Consider the following 19,490-nt stretch of genomic DNA (forward strand, 5'->3'; position numbering starts at 1 on the left):
GGCGGCGGGCGTCGCCAGGGAGGCGGCGGCGTCCGAGCCCTCCCCTTTCTCGATCCAGATCGGGATCGATGGGGGGTGGATGAGAGACGTGCGGGAGTGGGGAGTGGGCTAGGTCACGGGGGGGAGAGGGGGGTTAGGTAGTGGGGTCGCTCGGTCCGAGTGGGCCGGCCAGTTGGGCCGAGGCCCAGGTGGGCCAAGGGGGACTTTTATAATTTTTTTTGTTCTGTTAGTTTCTTTCTTTTATTTATTTTCCTTTTCTGTCTTTATTTATTTTAAAATACTTAGGCAGTTTATAAAATTGTGTTTATTACACCATATTGACCTATGTAAAATATGGCATCTCCCGAACACTTTTGTTTTAATTTTTGAAAAACTTTTATTGTTTGCTTGATTTTGATTTTGAATTTGAATCGTTTCGAACTAACGCGAGATTACTAACAGTAATCAAAGTGACATGGCATCGTTAACGTGGGATTACTGTAGCCTAATTATCCGGGCGTCACAATGCATAGCAGAAGTGGCATCATCAATAACATGCGACATATCAGAACGAATAGCAGAAGCAGGTGTAGGTGTCGCAAACTTACTCATAACAGAAGGTGAATCAAGTGCAGAGCTAGATGGCAGTTCCTTACCTCCCCTCGTAGTTGAGGGATATATCTTGGTTTTTGGATCTCTCAAGTTCTTCATAGTGTCCAGCAGATATAAATCCCAAGTGACTCAAAGAATAGAGCTATGCTCCCCGGGGCATCAGAAATTTGTCTTGATAACCCACAAGTATAGGGGATCGCAACAACTTTCGAGGGTAGAGTATTCAACCCAAATTTATTGATTCGACACAATGGGAGCCAAAGAATATTCTCAAGTATTAGCAGCTGAGTTGTCAATTCAACCACACCTGGAAACTTAGTATCTGCAGCAAAGTGTTTAGTAGCAAAGTAATATGATAGTGGTGGTAGCGGCAACAAAAGTAAAGCCAACAAAGGTAATGTTTTTGGTATTTTGTAGCGACTGTAACAGTAGCAGCGGGAAAGTAAATAAGCGTAAACCAGTATATAGAAAAATCGTAGGCACCGGATCAGTGATGGATAATTATGCCGGATGCGGTTCATCATGTAACAATCATAAGATAGGGTGACACAGAACTAGCTCCAATTCATCAATGTAATGTCGGCATGTATTCCGTATATAGTCATACGTGCTTATGGAAAAGAACTTGCATGACATCTTTTGTCCTACCCTCCCGTGGCAGCGGGGTCCTATTGGAAACTAAGGGATATTAAGGCCTCCTTTTAATAGAGAACCGGAACAAAGCATTAGCACATAATGAATACATGAACTCCTCAAACTATGGTCATCACCGGGAGTGGTCCTGATTATTGTCACTTCGGGGTTGCCGGATCATAACACATAGTAGGTGACTATAGACTTGCAAGATAGGATCAAGAACTCACATATATTCATGAAAACATAATAGGTTCAGATCCAAAATCATGGCACTCGGGCCCTAGTGACAAGCATTAAGCATAGCAAAGTCATAGCAACATCAATCTCAGAACATAGTGGATACTAGGGATCAAACCCAAACAAAACTAACTCGATTATATGACAAATCTCATCCAACCCATCACCGTCTAGCAAGCCTATGATGGAATTACTCACGCACGGTGGTGAGCATCATGAAATTGGTGATGGAGGAAGGTTGATGATGACGACGGCGACGAATCCCCCTCTCCGGAGCCCCGAACGGACTCCAGATCAGCCCTCCCGAGAGGTTTTAGGGCTTGGCGGCGGCTCCGTACCGTAAAACGCGATTATTTCTTCTCTCTGATTTTTTCTCTTCGAAAGCAAATATATAGAGTTGGAGTTGGCGTCGGAGGGCATTAGGGGGCCCACAAGGTATGGGGCTCGCCCGGGGGGGGGGGGCGCCCCCACCCTCGTGGACAGGGTGTGGGCCCCCTGGTCTTCATCTTTGGCGAGGATTTTTTATTATTTTTTCTAAGATGTTCCGTGGAGTTTTAGGTCATTCCGAGAATATTTGTTTTCTGCACATAAAACAACACCATGGCAATTCTGCTGAAAACAACGTCAGTCCGGGTTAGTTCCATTCAAATCATACAAGTTAGAGTCCAAAACAATGGCAAAGTGTTTGGAAAAGTAGATACGACGGAGATGTATCAGACGCAGGAGGCGAGCGCCCCGATTGGGGCGCATATCTGGTGGCGCAGGCACAAGAGGTTGCGGCGGGCACATGGGTGAGGGAAGGTGCCGACGTCCAAGGCAGTGCAGCAGATGCTGCAGATCTGGAGAAGGTGGAGGCGGGCTCGAGCGATGCAGTCCAGCCAGATGCGCCCGCTCTGGCGATCTCCGGCGAGGTGCAGAAGGTGGAGGCGGGCTCTGGCGAGGCGCACGAGGTGGAGAAGGTGGAGGCCGGCTCCGACGAGGAGCAGGTGGAGCAGAAGGTATGTGCTTATCCCATTTAGTTGGTAGTTTTTAGATTCTAGGGTTTTTGGCCAGAAGTTTCTTTGGTTAGATTAGTTGGATTGAGGGTTTTCTCTACATTAGGGTTTTTCTGTTTTTATTCGTGCAAGAATGGTGGACCACATATGATTATTAGATTAGGTTAGAAGTAGTCGGATTGAGAGATGGGTTTTTTCAGATCCTTATTAGATTAGTAATGGAATTTTTTCTTGTTAGATTTTAATTAGTATGAGGTGGAACACCTTATTTAAGAGGGAATTTAAGGACAGATATACCATATATGATTATTAGATATGTAGTTCAATGTCACAGACATATATGATTATTTGATTTGTTCTGTGGTTCAATGTTACTGGATGGAAACATATTGGAATTGGAATGCATTAATTTTGATGTGGCAATGAATTGATTTAGATGATACAAGATTCATCTATAGTATAATATTTTGTTGTTTAGGTAAGTAATGAAATTTTAGATGCTTGTTGGAGATGTACGCATTTATAGTTGAAGTTGTACATAAGTAACTACTGCATTATGTTAATATGTGTAGGAGCTTTGCTACATTATCCCAAAAAATGCTTAGGTACATTTTAATTATTCTTTTGTGTAGGTTTCCTGTAATTAGAAAGTTTTGCAGAATATTAGTTATATTAGCTATGTTGTTCAGATGTGTGCATGAAAATGGAAAAATGCAAGTATGATCATAGTTTGGATAAGCTAGTCAATGTGTCATGTGTGCATATTTAAATTTGTAGTTGGCTTCTGTAATTAGTAGTAATGGATGTAATTTTATATTTATGTGGATGGTTCAGTGGATAAGAAGAGGAAGCTGGACATGACCGACTTCGAAGACCCGTATGCTGAAGGCTATGGTGACGATGAAGTGTTTGAGGTAAGCCCACCCTGAAAATTAGGGCCTGTTTGGTGGCCATTTTTTGCCAAACGTTGCCACACTTATGGTGGCCATTTTGTTAGCCAGACTTTTTGTGGCAGCTTGGTTGACATGAATAGTGAGAGAAAGTTAGTGAAGGCTCTTTTGTACAATAGTGCATTCAAACCTATATGATTATAAGGAGATATAGGTCAGTGTAGCACACACCCAGAATTTGATTTACTCCTGCCAGGTCTCGCTGATCAGAATCCCATGTTATCATGTTAGAATATATATTGAGTGATCCAATGTACTTTCTTTCCCACAAGAAGATGAAACCTTGAGTGGTCAAAATGAAATTGGTTGTTGTAAAATTTAGGTTTCAGCTTCCACTATGTAGGTTTGAAGCTGATTGTTCTCATCACTAATTTCTGTCTCAATTTCTCTTCTTGGCACCATTGAAATACATGTCTCACCCCTTTAGTTAGCTATATTCTCACTTCCCTTAGCCTTAGGTCCAATGTATAACTTGCTTGCTTTCATGATTCAAAGAGTGACATTGTTTCCTTTAAGGTTTATTTGCAACACATGGAAAGCTGATTTCCAAACCTTGAATAGAATCAATGTTGAATGACTAGGCCTGATTATGCAAGTAATTGAGCTGATAGTATAAAAAAAACATCTAAATTGAGTTTATGAAAAATTCAAAAAAGTGAGTTTATGTGTATCCTCCTTTGCTCCACAACTTCAGATTAAAATATTTTAATGTTCACTATACATTTTTCTAATAACATTTGGCTTAACTTTGCTTTCCTAAATGTATGGTAGGCTGAAGCCTATATTGTATTATTGGCACTGGTTTTATATTAGTAATAATGGAATTCATTAATGTGTCCAGTATGCCTCTGGAGATGAGGTGGACCACACCAATGTCGAATCATTCATCGAGAAGGAGCTGCAGAAGATCAGGGACCAGGGTCTTTCTTGCTACTACAAGGGGGGGGGGAGTTCAAATGCCCGTACTGCTCGAGGCCAAAGCTCAGGGATGGGCTCTATGAGCATCTTCTGGATCATGCACGGGCTTCATCAGTCAGCGGAGGCGACCCAAAGATCAGGGCGCAGCATGCTGCCCTCGTGAAGGCCTTGTATCCAGTGTAGTTGCCCTACTTCGTGCTGATCATCAGAAGCTGGAAGCCCTACTCATCATCAGTAGATTTGATGGTGTTTTACTTTTGGAAAGCTGCATGTGGGTGTGAACTGTTTGGAACTAGCTCTACTAATCTAGTATGCTTATATGAATGTAATGTATTATGTGTCTGAACTGGATCTGTTGTGAACAGGATGGTACCTGTGGTGGTAATCTAGAATGCTATCTATATTTGTGTGGCCTTAACTTTATTTGTGGTGAATGTCACCTTCTGTTTAGATGTTGTTTCAATGTGTAGTTTACGAGTTTCGATGGTGCAATGATCACAAAAGCTGCTTCAGTGTTGCTTGACGCATGCTGCAAGACTTATGCATGCTGTGGGCAAGTGCAACATGGTGTGCCCGTGTGCAAATCGTATGATATTTATAATCTGGCAATGTTCGAAAATAGCCGTGTCATGAATTATGGTACATGGGGTTTAGTAAAGTTACTGATAATTGTTCATCCTCACACATTCCATCATTGCATAATTTGGATAAGCAAAAAGATGAATTGTTCCATCATTTGAACAACTGTTGCAATAACAGAGAAAATATTCCATCATCAAAGTGTGAAGGAATTAAAATGTAAATTTAGAAGAGTAATGTAATACTAGTTAAAAATAGTGTGTGCAAAAAACGGAATTTGAAATAAGATGTACTATATTTTTTAATAAAGTTATATTATCATACTTATTAGAATTTTGAAAATGTCACTTATTTATAAGAAAAGAAAATATAAATATTTAAAAAGATGTCTTTGATGAAAATACCTTTTGAATTCATCGGAAATAAATAAAAATTAGGTAATATATATATATATATATATATTATTTTTTGAGGGATCAGGTAATTTTTATGTAAACAAAAGGAAAAGGGAAAAAAATTAAACAAAAGGAAAAGCATGGGCCAGCCTCGCCATCTATACCCATGCGTGGTCCAGCATGCGGGTTAGGCTGGCCTGTGAAAGCCCATCTAATCTGGCCCATCGCATGGCCGCACCAGGGCAGAGCACACGGTGGTGGGAGTTTAGTCCCACCTCGCCTAGCGAGAGGGAGTCGCACCAGCTTATATACCCGGCTGCGAGTCCCTAGTCAAGCTCCTCTCATATGCATGCAGTACATTGCCTAATCATCTGCCCTCTGCCCCGTGGGGCATACCAGTAGCAGAGAAATATGCACCACGGGCCTGCATCCTGGCCCATGAACTGTTGGGTTCCTAGTCGTATGCTAAAGGAAATATGCCCTAGAGGAAATAATAAAGTTATTATTTATTTCCTTATATCATGATAAATGTTTATTATTCATGCTAGAATTGTATTAACCGGAAACTTAGTACATGTGTGAATACATAGACAAATAGAGTGTCACTAGTTTGCCTCTACTTGACTAGCTCGTTGAATCAATGATGGTTATGTTTCCTAACCATAGACATGAGTTGTCATTTGATCAACGGGATCACATCATTAGAGAATGATGTGATTGACTTGACCCATTCCATTAGCTTAGCACGATGACCATTTAGTTTGTTGCTATTGCTTTCTTCATGACTTATACATGTTCCTATGACTATGAGATTATGCAACTCCCGAGTAACGGAGGAAAACTTTGTGTGCTACCAAACGTCACAACCTAATTGGGTGATTATAAAGGTGCTCTACAGGTGTCTCCGATGGTACTTGTTGAGTTGGCATAGATCGAGATTAGGATTTGTCACTCCGATTGTCGAAGAGGTATCTCTGGGCCCTCTCGGTAATACATGTCACTATAAGCCTTGCAAGCATTCTGACTAATGAGTTAGTTGCGGGATGATGTATTGCGGAACGAGTAAAGAGACTTGCCGGTAACGAGATTGAACTAGGTATGAGGATACCGACGATCGAATCTCGGGCAAGTAACATACCGATGACAAAGGGAACAACGTATGTTGTTATGTGGTTTGACCAATAAAGATCTTTGTAGAATATGTAGGAACCAATATGAGCATCTAGGTTCTGCTATTGGTTATTGACCGGAGATGAGTCTCGGTCATGTCTACATAGTTCTCGAACCCGTAGGGTCCGCAAGCTTAACGTTCGGTGACGATCAATATTATGAGTTTATGTGTTTTGATGTACCGAAGGTAGTTCGAAGTCCCAGATTTGATCACAGACTTGACGAGGAGTCTCGAAATGGTGGAGAAATAAAGATTGATATATTGGAAGCCTAAGTTTGGACATCGGAATGGTTCCGGATGAGTTCGGGCATTTTCCGGAGTACCGGGAGGTTACCGGAACCCCCCGGGGAGTATATGGGCCTTATTGGGCCTTAGTGTAATAGAGGAGGGGAAGGGAAAAGGTGGGAGGCGCGCACCCTAGCCCAATCCGAATTGGGTGGCGGCCGCCCCCTCCCCCTTTCCTTCCTTCTTTCCTCCCCTTCCTTCTCTCCGACTCCTACTACTTGGAAGGGGGGCATCCTACTCCCGCTGGGAGTAGGAGTCACCTAGGGCGCACCATAGAGGGCCGGCTCTCCCCCTCCTTCACTCCTTTATATACGGGGGAGGGGGCACCCCATATACCGAGCTGAACATGTGCAGATTGCGGAGGTGCTATACCTTCAGTGCTAGGATCGGTCGGATCGTGAAGACGTTCGACTACATCAACCGTGTTGTCATAACGCTTTCGCTTACGGTCTACGAGGGTACGTGGACAATACTCTTCCCCTCTCGTTGCTATGCATCACCTAGATAGATCCTGTGTGTGCGTAGGATTTTTTTTTTGAAATTACTGCGTTCCCAACAGTGACATCCGAGCCAAGTCTATGCGTAGATGTTATATGCACGAGTAGAACACAAAGGAGTTGTGGGCGTGGGTATATACATATTACTTGCCATCACTAGTTGATTCTTGATTCAACGGTATTGTTGGATGGAGCGGCTCAGGCCGACATTACGCGTATGCTTACGCGAGACTAGTTCTACCGACGTGCTTCACACACAGGTGGCTAATGAGTGTCAGTTTCTTCAACTTTAATTGAATCGGATTCAATGAACATGTTCTTTCTGAAGATCAAAAAGTAATCACTATACCGCGTTGTGTTTTTTGATGTGTAGGTAAGAACAGTTCATTTTTGCCTCCCTTCATTTGTTCTAGCTTAATGTTTTTTGTTGCTGTGTTCATTCTTTTCTTCCATGGAAGAGTAATTCATTTCCTTTTTACTTTTGGATTTTTTTATTTGATTTGGCATTATTCAACACAAAAAAAATAAAATTTCAACAAATTCTTTTTTGCCTGAGAATCACCCTCGGCTGTCGTGCCATCCGGTGTGGGATCCCGCGCCCGAGACAACGACAGATCCAGCTGACACATGGGCGACACACCCCCTGGGGACCGCCTGCCGGCGTCATCAATGCGTAGCTAACCAGGCGCTAGAGAGCTAGTCGACGAGCACCAGTTGGCGCAGGGGGACGCGCCAGGTTCGCTCCCGCCCGACCGCTTGGTGGAGACAGCCCGCGTGTCGGACGCAGACGGGCCACCCATGGATCCTGCGCTGGGTGGAGTAGGCGGATCCACCTGGGATCCCGTGCGTATGATTGCCGCTGGATCTCTCGGGATCGGCGTCCGCAGGTGGATCTTCCTCGTGTCTTGCGCCGGACTCCCTTGGCGTTATGCGTTGCTTGAAATCATGATGCATAGATTTTTTTGCTGCATTTTTGTTACCCTTTTCCTTTTCTGCATCATGAAGATCAGTATCAGTAGAACCATCAATTACATGATCAACAACTCTTTTGGCCCCTTGATCAGTAGGATTGAGGAGCTCCGGTGGAAGCAAAAGAATTTCAGTGCTTAGTTGAGAACCCGCATTAGGATGCCGGTCAGAGAAGGGAAAACTGCTTCGAATGTGATATAATTTATTAGTTAATATAATATACTTAGGCCTTACACAATTAATTGCACAAAATGCAGATAGGACTTGACCATTCAGTTCAACAATAATCCACAAAACATACTTAAAATTCATCGCAAATCTCCTTCAGCTTCTTGATCTTATCAACGTACCCGTGTTTCTGTTTGAGAAAATCTGCAATAATATACTCAAGTTTTTTCTTCTCTTGCTTCAGCTGGCCCCTCTCTCTCATCACTTGGTCTCTCTCTAGCACCACCCGGGCCCGGTCTTTCTCAGCCTTTGCCCTCCGGACCTGATGTAGATTGGCACAACTATGGTCTGCCATCTTATTCTTCTCCAGCTCCTCTTTGAGATCGCTAAGTGACAATCTTGCGTTGCCCAACTGTGTGAGAGCATCCTCCTCTTTGAGATCGCTAAGTGACAATCTTGCGTTGCCCAACTGCGTGAGAGCATCCTCCTTATCATCCACCATTTTAGCAAAGTCCATTTTGAAAAATCTCAGCTCTTCCTCTGTCCTCCTCTTTTCTCCAATTAACTTGAATTTTTCTTCAGCATTCTTAACATTCTGCCTCAGCTTCTCGTCATACATGCTCCACAGTTCTCTGAGGCAGAACTTTGTAGCCACTGACCACTCCGGGTCTACCCATTCCACATAGTTACATTTCACTTATTCCTACAGTATGAAAAAATATGGTCTCAATCATATATGCACAAATGCACTACAATTACAAGCAATGCACTACAAATATGTTCTCAATCATATAAACAAAAAATGTAGCATGCAATGATATACATATATATATATATATATATATGGATCAATTAACTACAAGTATATGCTATTATGGGCTAAAACAAATATTAGACCGTAAAAAAGACAACATAACTACGGACTTTGTAAATGCATAAATTAATTGAAATTGTATGTAATTATGGGAAGAACAATGGATTACCGCGAAGTAAATCGAGCACGAGCTAATGTAAACATATATTTACAGTACGGAACAACATACCTTCTGACCACAGGCAAGAAAACGTCTGCTAGTGTCCAAGGAATCAAAAGCAACTAGCCCGACGCAAGGTTCTCGATGCAGACAACGAGAAGACAGATCGTGGGCAATGCCACTCCATTCATAGCAAGGGATAGTCGTAGGGAGCTAAACAAAACAATAGAGATAATGCACAAATCAACGCCTTGCGTTAAATACCGGTAATGAAGAACCCTAACCCTAAGCCTAGCACTATCTGGAGATTATATAGTAGGAGCGTACCTACAGGCTAGTCACAGATTCGCCGTTCGAAGAAGAGTTCGAGTCATCGCTCCATGAAACCATGGCATAACGCGACCGACGGAAAGACGTGGATCGGTGGCGGCGGCGGTCGCAGTGGATAGACAGAACGCGCATGGAGATCGTGAGGGAAGAACCGCCCCGACCAGGTGGCCAGCGCGGCCCATTTAAACGGGCTATAATCAAAATAAAAATTGTTAAATGGGCTCAGCAACGGGAGTGGCAGTGTGTCGCGCCGTCTAACGACATCCGTCGCCCCCCTCCACGTCATCGCGACAAGCGGCCCAAGTTACACAACATGCCATAAAATGGTGGGTTTTTCTTTTCTTTATGCGGGGAAAATGGTGGTTTTTTTGGTACCAAGTCTATACTCTATACCCAAGTGAGCTGGTATTTTCTATATCTAAATGGTGGTGAACCAGAGGAGTGGAAAAAATTTATTTATTACCACACATAATTACATCTTCTATATCTAAACTACTAGCCCCCACTAACCTATTTCTCTTAACATGCAAGTTTGCCACCTCATCATTCAACATGCATGGAGAAATGTCCACCACAACATGCAAACAAAAGATTCCCCCAACAACATATGCATGTTCCACGTAACCATTTTTCTATGAATATATTGCAAAACATTCCCGCAACAACGTGCGGGGTATCGTCTAGTTTTCTAATATAATATAACTCGAGTGGACAACACAAAAGATGCCATCATTATAATGGCTCAAATGCTATCCATTTCCCATGATTTAAGTCCCTAGTGACTGCCTCCTATTTAGTCCATATATGCTACAAGCGCTATCTCAAGGTCCTGGCCTCTTGCAAGAGTATATATCATGTATGCAGTAACACATTGTAAACACCTCACTATTAGATCACTGGATTCATCTGTACATAACTCTAGCAAGTGTTCTACTCTTCTTCGCCCACCCCGCTTCTGCACATGATAACAGGAAAAGTTAATGAATGACAAGTTAAAAACAATTATAACCTACAATGCGTACAAAAACTTACTTCTTATTTAGTTTGCATTTCTTGCTGCGTTTAGTGTGCCCTAGCAATTTGCATGCGCCCCACCTGATTCTGATCTCGTCATACGAAAGTGGCCTACCATTTTTCGACATAGGGCGGTTCTCATCTACCTTAGCTGCACCTTCCGTTGATACTTTAATAGGATCTTGAACTTCAACTATGTTGCCTTCACCATCGTCTACATATTCAATTGCACACCTACTGAGATTAGCCGTTTTCTTACTCAAATTTTCCTCTAGCTGATCATACTCATGGTTCTTAGCTATCACAGCCTTCAAACTCTCATGTAACTGACCCCACAAAGCTGGGTGTTTGGAAGCCTCATGCATAGCTTCTAAAGCCAACACACTGACCTGGCTATATTTCATTCTTTCAGCTGCCCTAGTCCATCCAAATCCCAACAGATCGCTTGTCGCGTCTCGCGGGCAGTCCCAACCTTGCGTCTTTTGTGAACCGCACAAGAACTAAACACTTTGGTATTTCATATATATTCAAGTACTTCAGTACATGGAACATGTTCTTGCAAGGTAGACCCTTTCAAATCATTCTTCTGCAGCTGCACCTTATAGTTTCTGCGGAATTTACTCGTGTATACTCCACCCAAAAACGACTCTTCCTGTTTTTCTTCCAGGCCACGATGTACTGCTGCGATCCATCTCCGAGCTTTATTTCTACAATCTCCATGCCGCCAATTTTCCTAAGTTCATCTTGGAATATATATAAGTTTGCTGGAGTGAAGACGTGAGAAGCAGCTATCTCAAGTTCCCTCGAGCTAGTAACCGGCACCGGTAAACTCTGTGAGGCGGTGCAGTCATCTCGCGCCTCGTTCTCACGGATACGTACAACGGTGTTCTCATAATGCAAAATCATATCCACCAGGGTCATTTCACCGTCTAAGTGGAGGTGAATGCATGAGTTTATACTTTCACTCCTCTGGTGGCTTTTCATGCCAAACCAGAACCCCTCTGTAAGATAAGCCGTGACCCACAGTCTCCTCTTCTTATACATCTATCTCAACCATGTTACTGTTTTTTTCGACTGCCATCTTCTTTTGGAAAACACGTGCCATGTCTTGTCAAACATTGCCATGGATGTGCTGTAGTACACAAGAGTTTGGAACTCCTTCAAGGACTTGTGACTTCATATTTTTTCTATATGGCACGTACATATACGATGCCACACGTCTGGCAAGACTTGGCGAATTGCCTTGATCATCACAGCGTCGACATCCGTGATAGCACTCTTCGGCATCTTTTGACACATGGACCTCAAAAATGTCTGCAGCAGCCACACATATGTCTCATTGGTCTTGTCCGTAACTATGGCACAAGCAAAAACAATGGTCTTTCGGTGATTGTTAAGGCCAACAAAAGGTATGAATGGCATACCATACCGGTTCATATTGTACGTGCTATCAAATACAAGCACGTCACCGAAGTCCTCATAGTCATGACGAGACTGGGAGTCACACCAGAACATCCTATTCATATGTCCTTTCTTATCTAGCTTGTACTCGAAAAAGAAGCTAGGATCCCTTTGTTTCCTACTGGCCATGATGCCTATGGCTGTGGCAGCATCACCTTTTGAAAGTAGCTTCCTCTTCTCCCTGGCGCAAAGGTTATATATTTCACACCTAGTAAAACCAACACCGTCATACCATACATGTTTGCTGATGAAGGAATCCATCATGTCGTGAATTCTAATCCCTGCAGCTCCCATGGACATTAGCTCAGCTTTCTGGCACTCTTTGATTTTCTATGGGACCAAAGAAAAGGTACCTCGTCCGGTCCTGCCAAGATATGGCTATGCTTGTCCTCAAAACTGTCAACATACCAAAGCCCACGCTTTTGGTCAAGCTTCACGGTCAGGTGCGCTTCGCAGTGGCAGCGTGTCTCGGGTCTGAGCCTATGGTTGTGTCCTTCCTCGGTTAGCAACCTGCTGTCACGTTTTCCTTGTCTGGAACAAACAAACCGCCTATAATGCATATGATGTGACTCGGTTTTGCTATACCTCACATTATTCTTTCTAATGCTGAAACCATTATCTCTAGCATAGCTGTTGTAGAAATCATATGCAACATCGTGAGACATAGAAGTCATTTGTATTATCTACATGAACATATCCCTCTTATCATCTGCACTAGCAGTATCTTGGGCATTCTTTTCCCCCTCATCTTCTGTGACCTACACAATCATAACATAGCCATGAAAACAACTTTCTATGGTATAACATTACTTCCATACAACATTGATTACATACATACCTCACTCATCATGACCGACGACTGCGACTCCCCAGAATCAGGTGCACCTAATGATTAGTCATCAAGGCCTGTCTCCGCGTCGGATTCACCGTAATAGTCGTACGCATTATGGCATTCAGAAATAAGCTGGTAAATATAACACAAATACATAAGTACTTATCATATAATATTCCAGGATAAATTCAATTTGCATGCCAATAAAAAATTCCACTTCCATACCTGTCTAATGTAATCTTCATTCGAGATCTCCGAGTTGTTTTTCTGACCATCATCATGCTCATTGTTTTCCTGACCATCACCATGCTCATCCATCTATAAATTTTCAACACAAAAATATAATCTTGTCGGATGCCACCAAAAAATTACAACATGATAATGCCACTCACATTAAGATCTTCCAATTCGTCCCCATTCTCTGACATATCTCCATGATCTGAATTTTCATCATCTAGCCAATCTTCTATCCAGTCTTCCATCAGTTCTCCAAACTCCATGTCATACATCATATCAGTTAACTCATCGTCCGCCATTTCCTACAACAAATAATATGTATCATCACATGTGCAAACGTTATCAATGCTGAAATATACAACACCTAGCACATGATCACGGATGTTAAGTAAACTACCCCAACCGGAGAGCGCCCCAACAGAGGGCGTTCAGATTGTGCACACAACCGAAGCCAACGACCTCTGACCACCCATGGATCCTCCCCCTCTCCACACCGGTCATCGGCGTTAAGGTACGTCAACCCTAGTAAGGAAGATGCCCACGACACCAGTACGTGATCACTTTGGATCGCGAGAAGTAGCGCTACCCGTGATAACATGTGCCGCCGGATACCTAGCCCACGGCACCAGTCCTGATCACTTTGGATCGCCGGATACCTAGATAAGTGTAACACCCACGATGCGGCTATATCTCCCACGTGTCGAAGCACGACTTAGAGGCATAGCCTCATAGTAGGCATGTCGCAAGAGGGGTAATCTTTACACATCCCATGTACTGAATAAGAAAGGGATAAAGAGTTGGCTTACAAACACCACTTCACACAATACATAAATATAGCATTACATCATCCAGAATACAATCAAGGTCCGACTACAGAACCAAATAAAGAAAGACAACCCCTAATGCTAGATCCCCGATCGCCTCGAATGGGCTCCACTACTGATCAATTGGAAACGAAACAACACAATCGAACACGATCTTCATCGAGCTCCTCCTTGAGCTCGGTTGTATCACCTGCACGGTTGTCATCGGCACCTGCAACTGTTTGAAGTAATCTATGAGTCACGGGGACTCAGCAATCTCACACCCTTGCGATCAAGACTATTTAAGCTTATGGGTAGGATAGGGTAGTGAGGTGGAGTTGCAGCAAGCACTAGCATATATGGTGGCTAACATACGCAAATGAGAGCGAGAAAGAGAAGCAAAGCGCAGTCGTGAACTAGAAGTGATCAAGAGGTGATCCTGAAACTACTTACGTTCAAGCATAACACAAGAACCGTGTTCACTTCCCGGACTCCACCGAAAAGAGACCATCACGACTACACACGCGGTTGACGCATTTTAATTAAGTCAAGTGTCAAGTTCTCTACATCCGGAAATTAACAAATTCCCATATGCCCATAACCGCGGGCACGACTTTCGAAAGTTCAAAACCCTGCAGGGGTGTCCCAACTTAGCCCATCACAAGCTCTCACGGTCAACAAAGGATATTCCTTCTCCCAGGAAGACCCGACCAGACTCGGAATCTCGGTTGCAAGACATTTCGACAATGGTAAAACAAGACCAGCAAGACCGCCCGATGCGCCGACATCCTGATAGGAGCTGGACATATCTCGTTCTCAGGGAAACACTGGATGAACACTACGTATAGCTAAAACTAGCCCTCAGGTTTCCCCGAGGTGGCACCACAAGTGGCTCTGGTTCGGACCAACACTTAGACAAGCACTGGCCCCGGGGGGGGGGTCAAAATAAAGATGACCCTTGAGTCTGCAGAACCCAAGGGAAGGTGATAGGTTGTTAGTGCAAATGTAAAACCAAGGTTGGTCCTTGTTGGAGGAGTTTTATTCAAAGCGAATTGTCAAGGGGTTCCCATAACACCCAACCGCGTAAGGAATGCAAAATCAAGGAACATAACACCGGTATGACGGAAACTAGGGCGGCAAGAGTGGAACAAAACACCAGGCATAAGGTCGAGCCTTCCACCCTTTACCAAGTATATAGGTGCATTACTTAAACAAGATATAATAATGATATCCCAACAATATCCATGTTCCAACATGGAACAAACTTTATCTTCACCTGCAACTAACAATGCTATAAGAGGGGCTGAGCAAAGAGGTAACATAGCCAAACAACGGTTTGCTAGGACAAGGTGGGTTAGAGGCTTGACATGGCAATATGGGAGGCATGATATAGCAAGTGGTAGGTATCGTAGCATAGCAATAGAGCGAGCAACTAGCAAGCAAAGATAGAAGTGATTTCGATGCTATGGTCATCTTTCCTGCAAAGTTCTTCGAGTTGACGTAATCTTGATCCTCATAAGCGTACTCAATGGGTTCCTTGATCAAGAACTCGTCTCCTGGCTCTACCCAAGGCAAGAACACAAGCGAAGGAAAACAACAATCAACCACAATGCAATGCGCAAGCAACATGATGCAAAACATGGCATGATATGTGAGATGTGGTATGCAATGCATATGCGTGCTCCGAAAGTAAACGATTGAACCAGGCATCAACTTAGCAATCCAAAAGTTCCTCTGGAAAGATGAGTTGATTTGGGTCAAAATCAATATAAATATCACTGGAATCGGATGCACGGTTTGCAAATGGCAAGCAAAACAAGAATGACACAATTCTGCGATTAACATCACGATGCCATCTAGAATGCAACAAGAAACTAAGCTACTGCACTCCAACATAACAAGAAAGCACATGGCAGTGATATAATCAAGATGCTTGACAAAAGATGAAAACTGAGCTACGGCTAAATCACACAAGAGCAGGTTCAAACAAGCATGGCAAAAGTGCAAAAGATAACAGCATCACAGACTTAGTGAGAAAACTAACATGTCAGGAATTAACACCAGGAAGCAATGTTTAGAGCAAGATAACAACATGCTACAGGATCAGATCATAGCAATACAAGGCATGGCATGAATCTACTCAAAGCATATAAAAAAAGTCCCTTACTGACCATAAGACAAAAAGGATCAGAAGATATGATGGCACCCATGTAAACATAGCAAGTTTCGTTAACAGATTCAGACTTAGCAGAAAAACTGGACATGGCATAAACAGAATTATGAAGGCATGTTTGCGAGCTTGATGCACTCAACACAAGGTATTGCATGACAAACTAAGCATACTACCAGCAAGAAGACATGTTCAAGAAGCTATCCATGGCAAGAACAATCTCATAGCATGCATGGATCAACTACAACAACCTTGGCAAAATTGATTAACACGTAAACAATCTGCCAGGAACATTTTATAGCAAAAGTAGAGCAAGATTGAGTCATGCTAGGGCACTCCATAAATGCAAACAGGGGCATTGATGGATAGAGCGTAACCATATGTCAAAATCATCCTTACTGAACATACTCAAAAGAAGCATGGATCTCTATGTAGCAACATGAATACATGGCATTAAAATAACAGCTGGGAAAAGACTTGGTGAAATTCCAAGTCCTTGAAATTAGTAACATCATGAGAGCTACTTTGCATGCATGTGCTAGTCACCATATTGATCACAAAAATACATGGCATACACCCCTGTAAAGATGGCATGACATATCCCAAAACACATGTAGAGCTCATGCCCATATGGAGCACACAATAATCATGGCAAAAATGACAAATGCTCATAAGCTGATAAGAAACAGGAACTAACATTTTATAGCACTCTTGCATCAAACATTTGGGCATCAAGATAGACTCAAACAAGCATGGCACAATGGAACAAAATGAAGAGCACAACATGATGAACATTTTGATATCTCATGCATGCAAAACGGATCTATGGATGAGAAGTTATGGCATGATGAATAGTGCTTGAAATTATTGAAGACTGAAAAGACTTGGAGAAAAAGAGGGGGGGTTAGACCTCAGATCTTGGGTTGACTCAGGGGCACGCGGATCGAGGATGACCGGAGCGGGCTCGCCGGAGAGGAGGGAGACGAGGACGACCGATCTGGAGAGGGGGAGGAGGTGGCCGGAGCTCACTGCCGGCGACGAGGAGCAGAGGAGGCGGAGGGGCGCGCTGCGGATGGAGCGGGCGGCGGCGGCGGTGCCCCGCGGCGGCGTCTGGCGCAAGCGACGGAGGGGCGCGGCGCAGGGCGGCGAAGGCGGCGCCGGCGGACGCGGGACAGAGAAGAACTCCGGTGGCGGCGCGGGATCGGCGGCGCAGAGGCGCGGGAGTGCGGCGGTGCGCGCAGGCCGAGCGGGCCGGCTACGGGCCCCATGGGCCGGGCGGCGGTGCGCGGTGGCGGAGACCACGTGGCAGGCGCTGAGAGGCTGGGAGTGGCGGCGCAGTTACATCCGGTCCGGGACGGACATGTCCCGCGGGCGAGAGGGGAAAGATCTAGGGTTTCATCCGGGATTTCAGAGGGGAAGATGTTTTTATAGGTAGAGGGAGCTAGGAGAGTCCAAATGAGGTGCGGTTTTTGGCCACACGATCGTGATCGAACGGCCGAGAGAATGGAGGGGTTTTGGAAGGGTTTTGGGCCACTTTGGAGGGGTGTTGGGCTGCAACACACACGAGGCCTTTACGGTTCCTCGGTTAACCGTTGGAGTATCAAACGGACTCCAAATGGCACGAAACTTGACAGGCGGTCTATCGGTGGCGTACCAAGGCCGCTTGGCAAATCTCGGTCCATTCTGAGAAAATTTAACACCCGCTCAAGAAAAGAGACAAAAAGGGGCGCCGAAGGACATAGGAGTGTCGGAATGCAAAAGGGACAACGGGGAAAATGCTTGGATGCATGAGACGAACACGTATGCAAATGTGATGCACATGATGACATGATATGAAATTCATGACACGCAAACAAATGACAAGGCAACAACAGCGAATAACTGGAAGACACCTGGCGCAACGGTCTCGGGGCGTTACAACACCCTACCACTACGAGAGGATCTCGTCCCGAGATCTAGGATGGCACTGGAGGGAAAAGGAAGAGGAAGATAAGAGGTAAAACAAAGTTGCTTCTTTGACAAACGAGTGAAACCAAAGAACCTTGAAAGGCTAACCAATTTCAAGAAAGGAATACAACGGAGATGAACAAAGTTGAAAACACTCTGTTAGAAAAGAGGAACAAGGAAGAACAACTTCGGGCAGCACTCCGGTTGAAAAGAGATATGAAACTTGATAAGATGAAAAGAACTTGAGCAGAGGGCGCAACACTCCGGTTAAATGGATAAGCATGAAAAGAACATGGTCCTTACAATATGAGATGATGAGAGGAAAGAGCAACATCACGATGCCACCGGAAGAAATGAAACAATATAGATCTTTTAAATGAAAGGATGGAGAAGAAGATGCCAACTTCTGCCACAAAAGAGCTTGAAAAGGCATCCTTAGGGGAAGGGTCAAACGGAGTTGTTGGAAACCAACAACGAAAAGAGTAAGCTTGTTGTGGGCTTATGGAAAACATCTCAAAACTGAGGTGAAATTCTGCCACTAACGAAAAAACAATAGATTGGATTGAGATCAACAAGGAGATGACAACTCCTTTCGTCGAGAGGATAGGAGAAAAACTTGTATCATTGATAGACACCACAATAAGCAACATTCCTTAGGGAAGGCATTGGGTGAAATCTATACCAAGATAACTCCAAGGGAGAAAATGATGGATTTAAATATCTCATTCCTGACAACTTTTGAATCATGAAGCATGAAGGGAAAATTGTCAAGAAAGACATAACATTGCTACCTTTTGAGCACTGCGTTGGTTTTCCCCGAAGAGGAAGGGATGATGCAGCAAAGTAGCGTAAGTATTTCCCTCAATTTTTGAGAACCAAGGTATCAATCCAGTAGGAGGCTACACGCGAGTCCCTCGTACCCGCAGAAAACAAATAAATCCTCGCAACCAACACGAATAGGGGTTGTCAATCCCTACACGGACACATCGAATGGTTCTCCACAAGAGAGGGGGAGAACATTGTATTGGGATCCAAAAAGAGAGAAGAAGCCATCTAGCTAATAACTATGGACCCATAGGTCTAAGGTAAACTACTCACACTTCCTCGGAGGGGCTATGGTGTTGATGTAGAAGCCCTCCGTGACCGATGCCCCCTCTGACGGAGCTCCGAAACAGGCCCCAAGATGGGATCTCATGGATACAGAAAGTTGCGGTGGTGGAATTAGGTTTTTGGCTCCGTATCTGATCGTTTGGGGGTACATAGGTATATATAGGAGGAAGGAGTACGTCGGTGGAGCAACAGGGGGCCCACAAGGGTGGAGGGTGCGCTTG

At 44.0% G+C, this 19,490-nt stretch overlaps 1 pseudogene; it reads right to left on the reverse strand.

Annotated features, from left to right (window-relative positions):
* LOC119267241 overlaps window positions 1–13,538 on the reverse strand; it is a 50,694-nt pseudogene extending 37,156 nt beyond the window's left edge.
* Window positions 13,539–19,490: the final 5,952 nt, after the last annotated feature.

This window comes from Triticum dicoccoides, chromosome 3A (genome assembly GCF_002162155.2).
Source record: "Triticum dicoccoides isolate Atlit2015 ecotype Zavitan chromosome 3A, WEW_v2.0, whole genome shotgun sequence".
Taxonomy (NCBI): Eukaryota; Viridiplantae; Streptophyta; class Magnoliopsida; order Poales; family Poaceae; genus Triticum; species Triticum dicoccoides.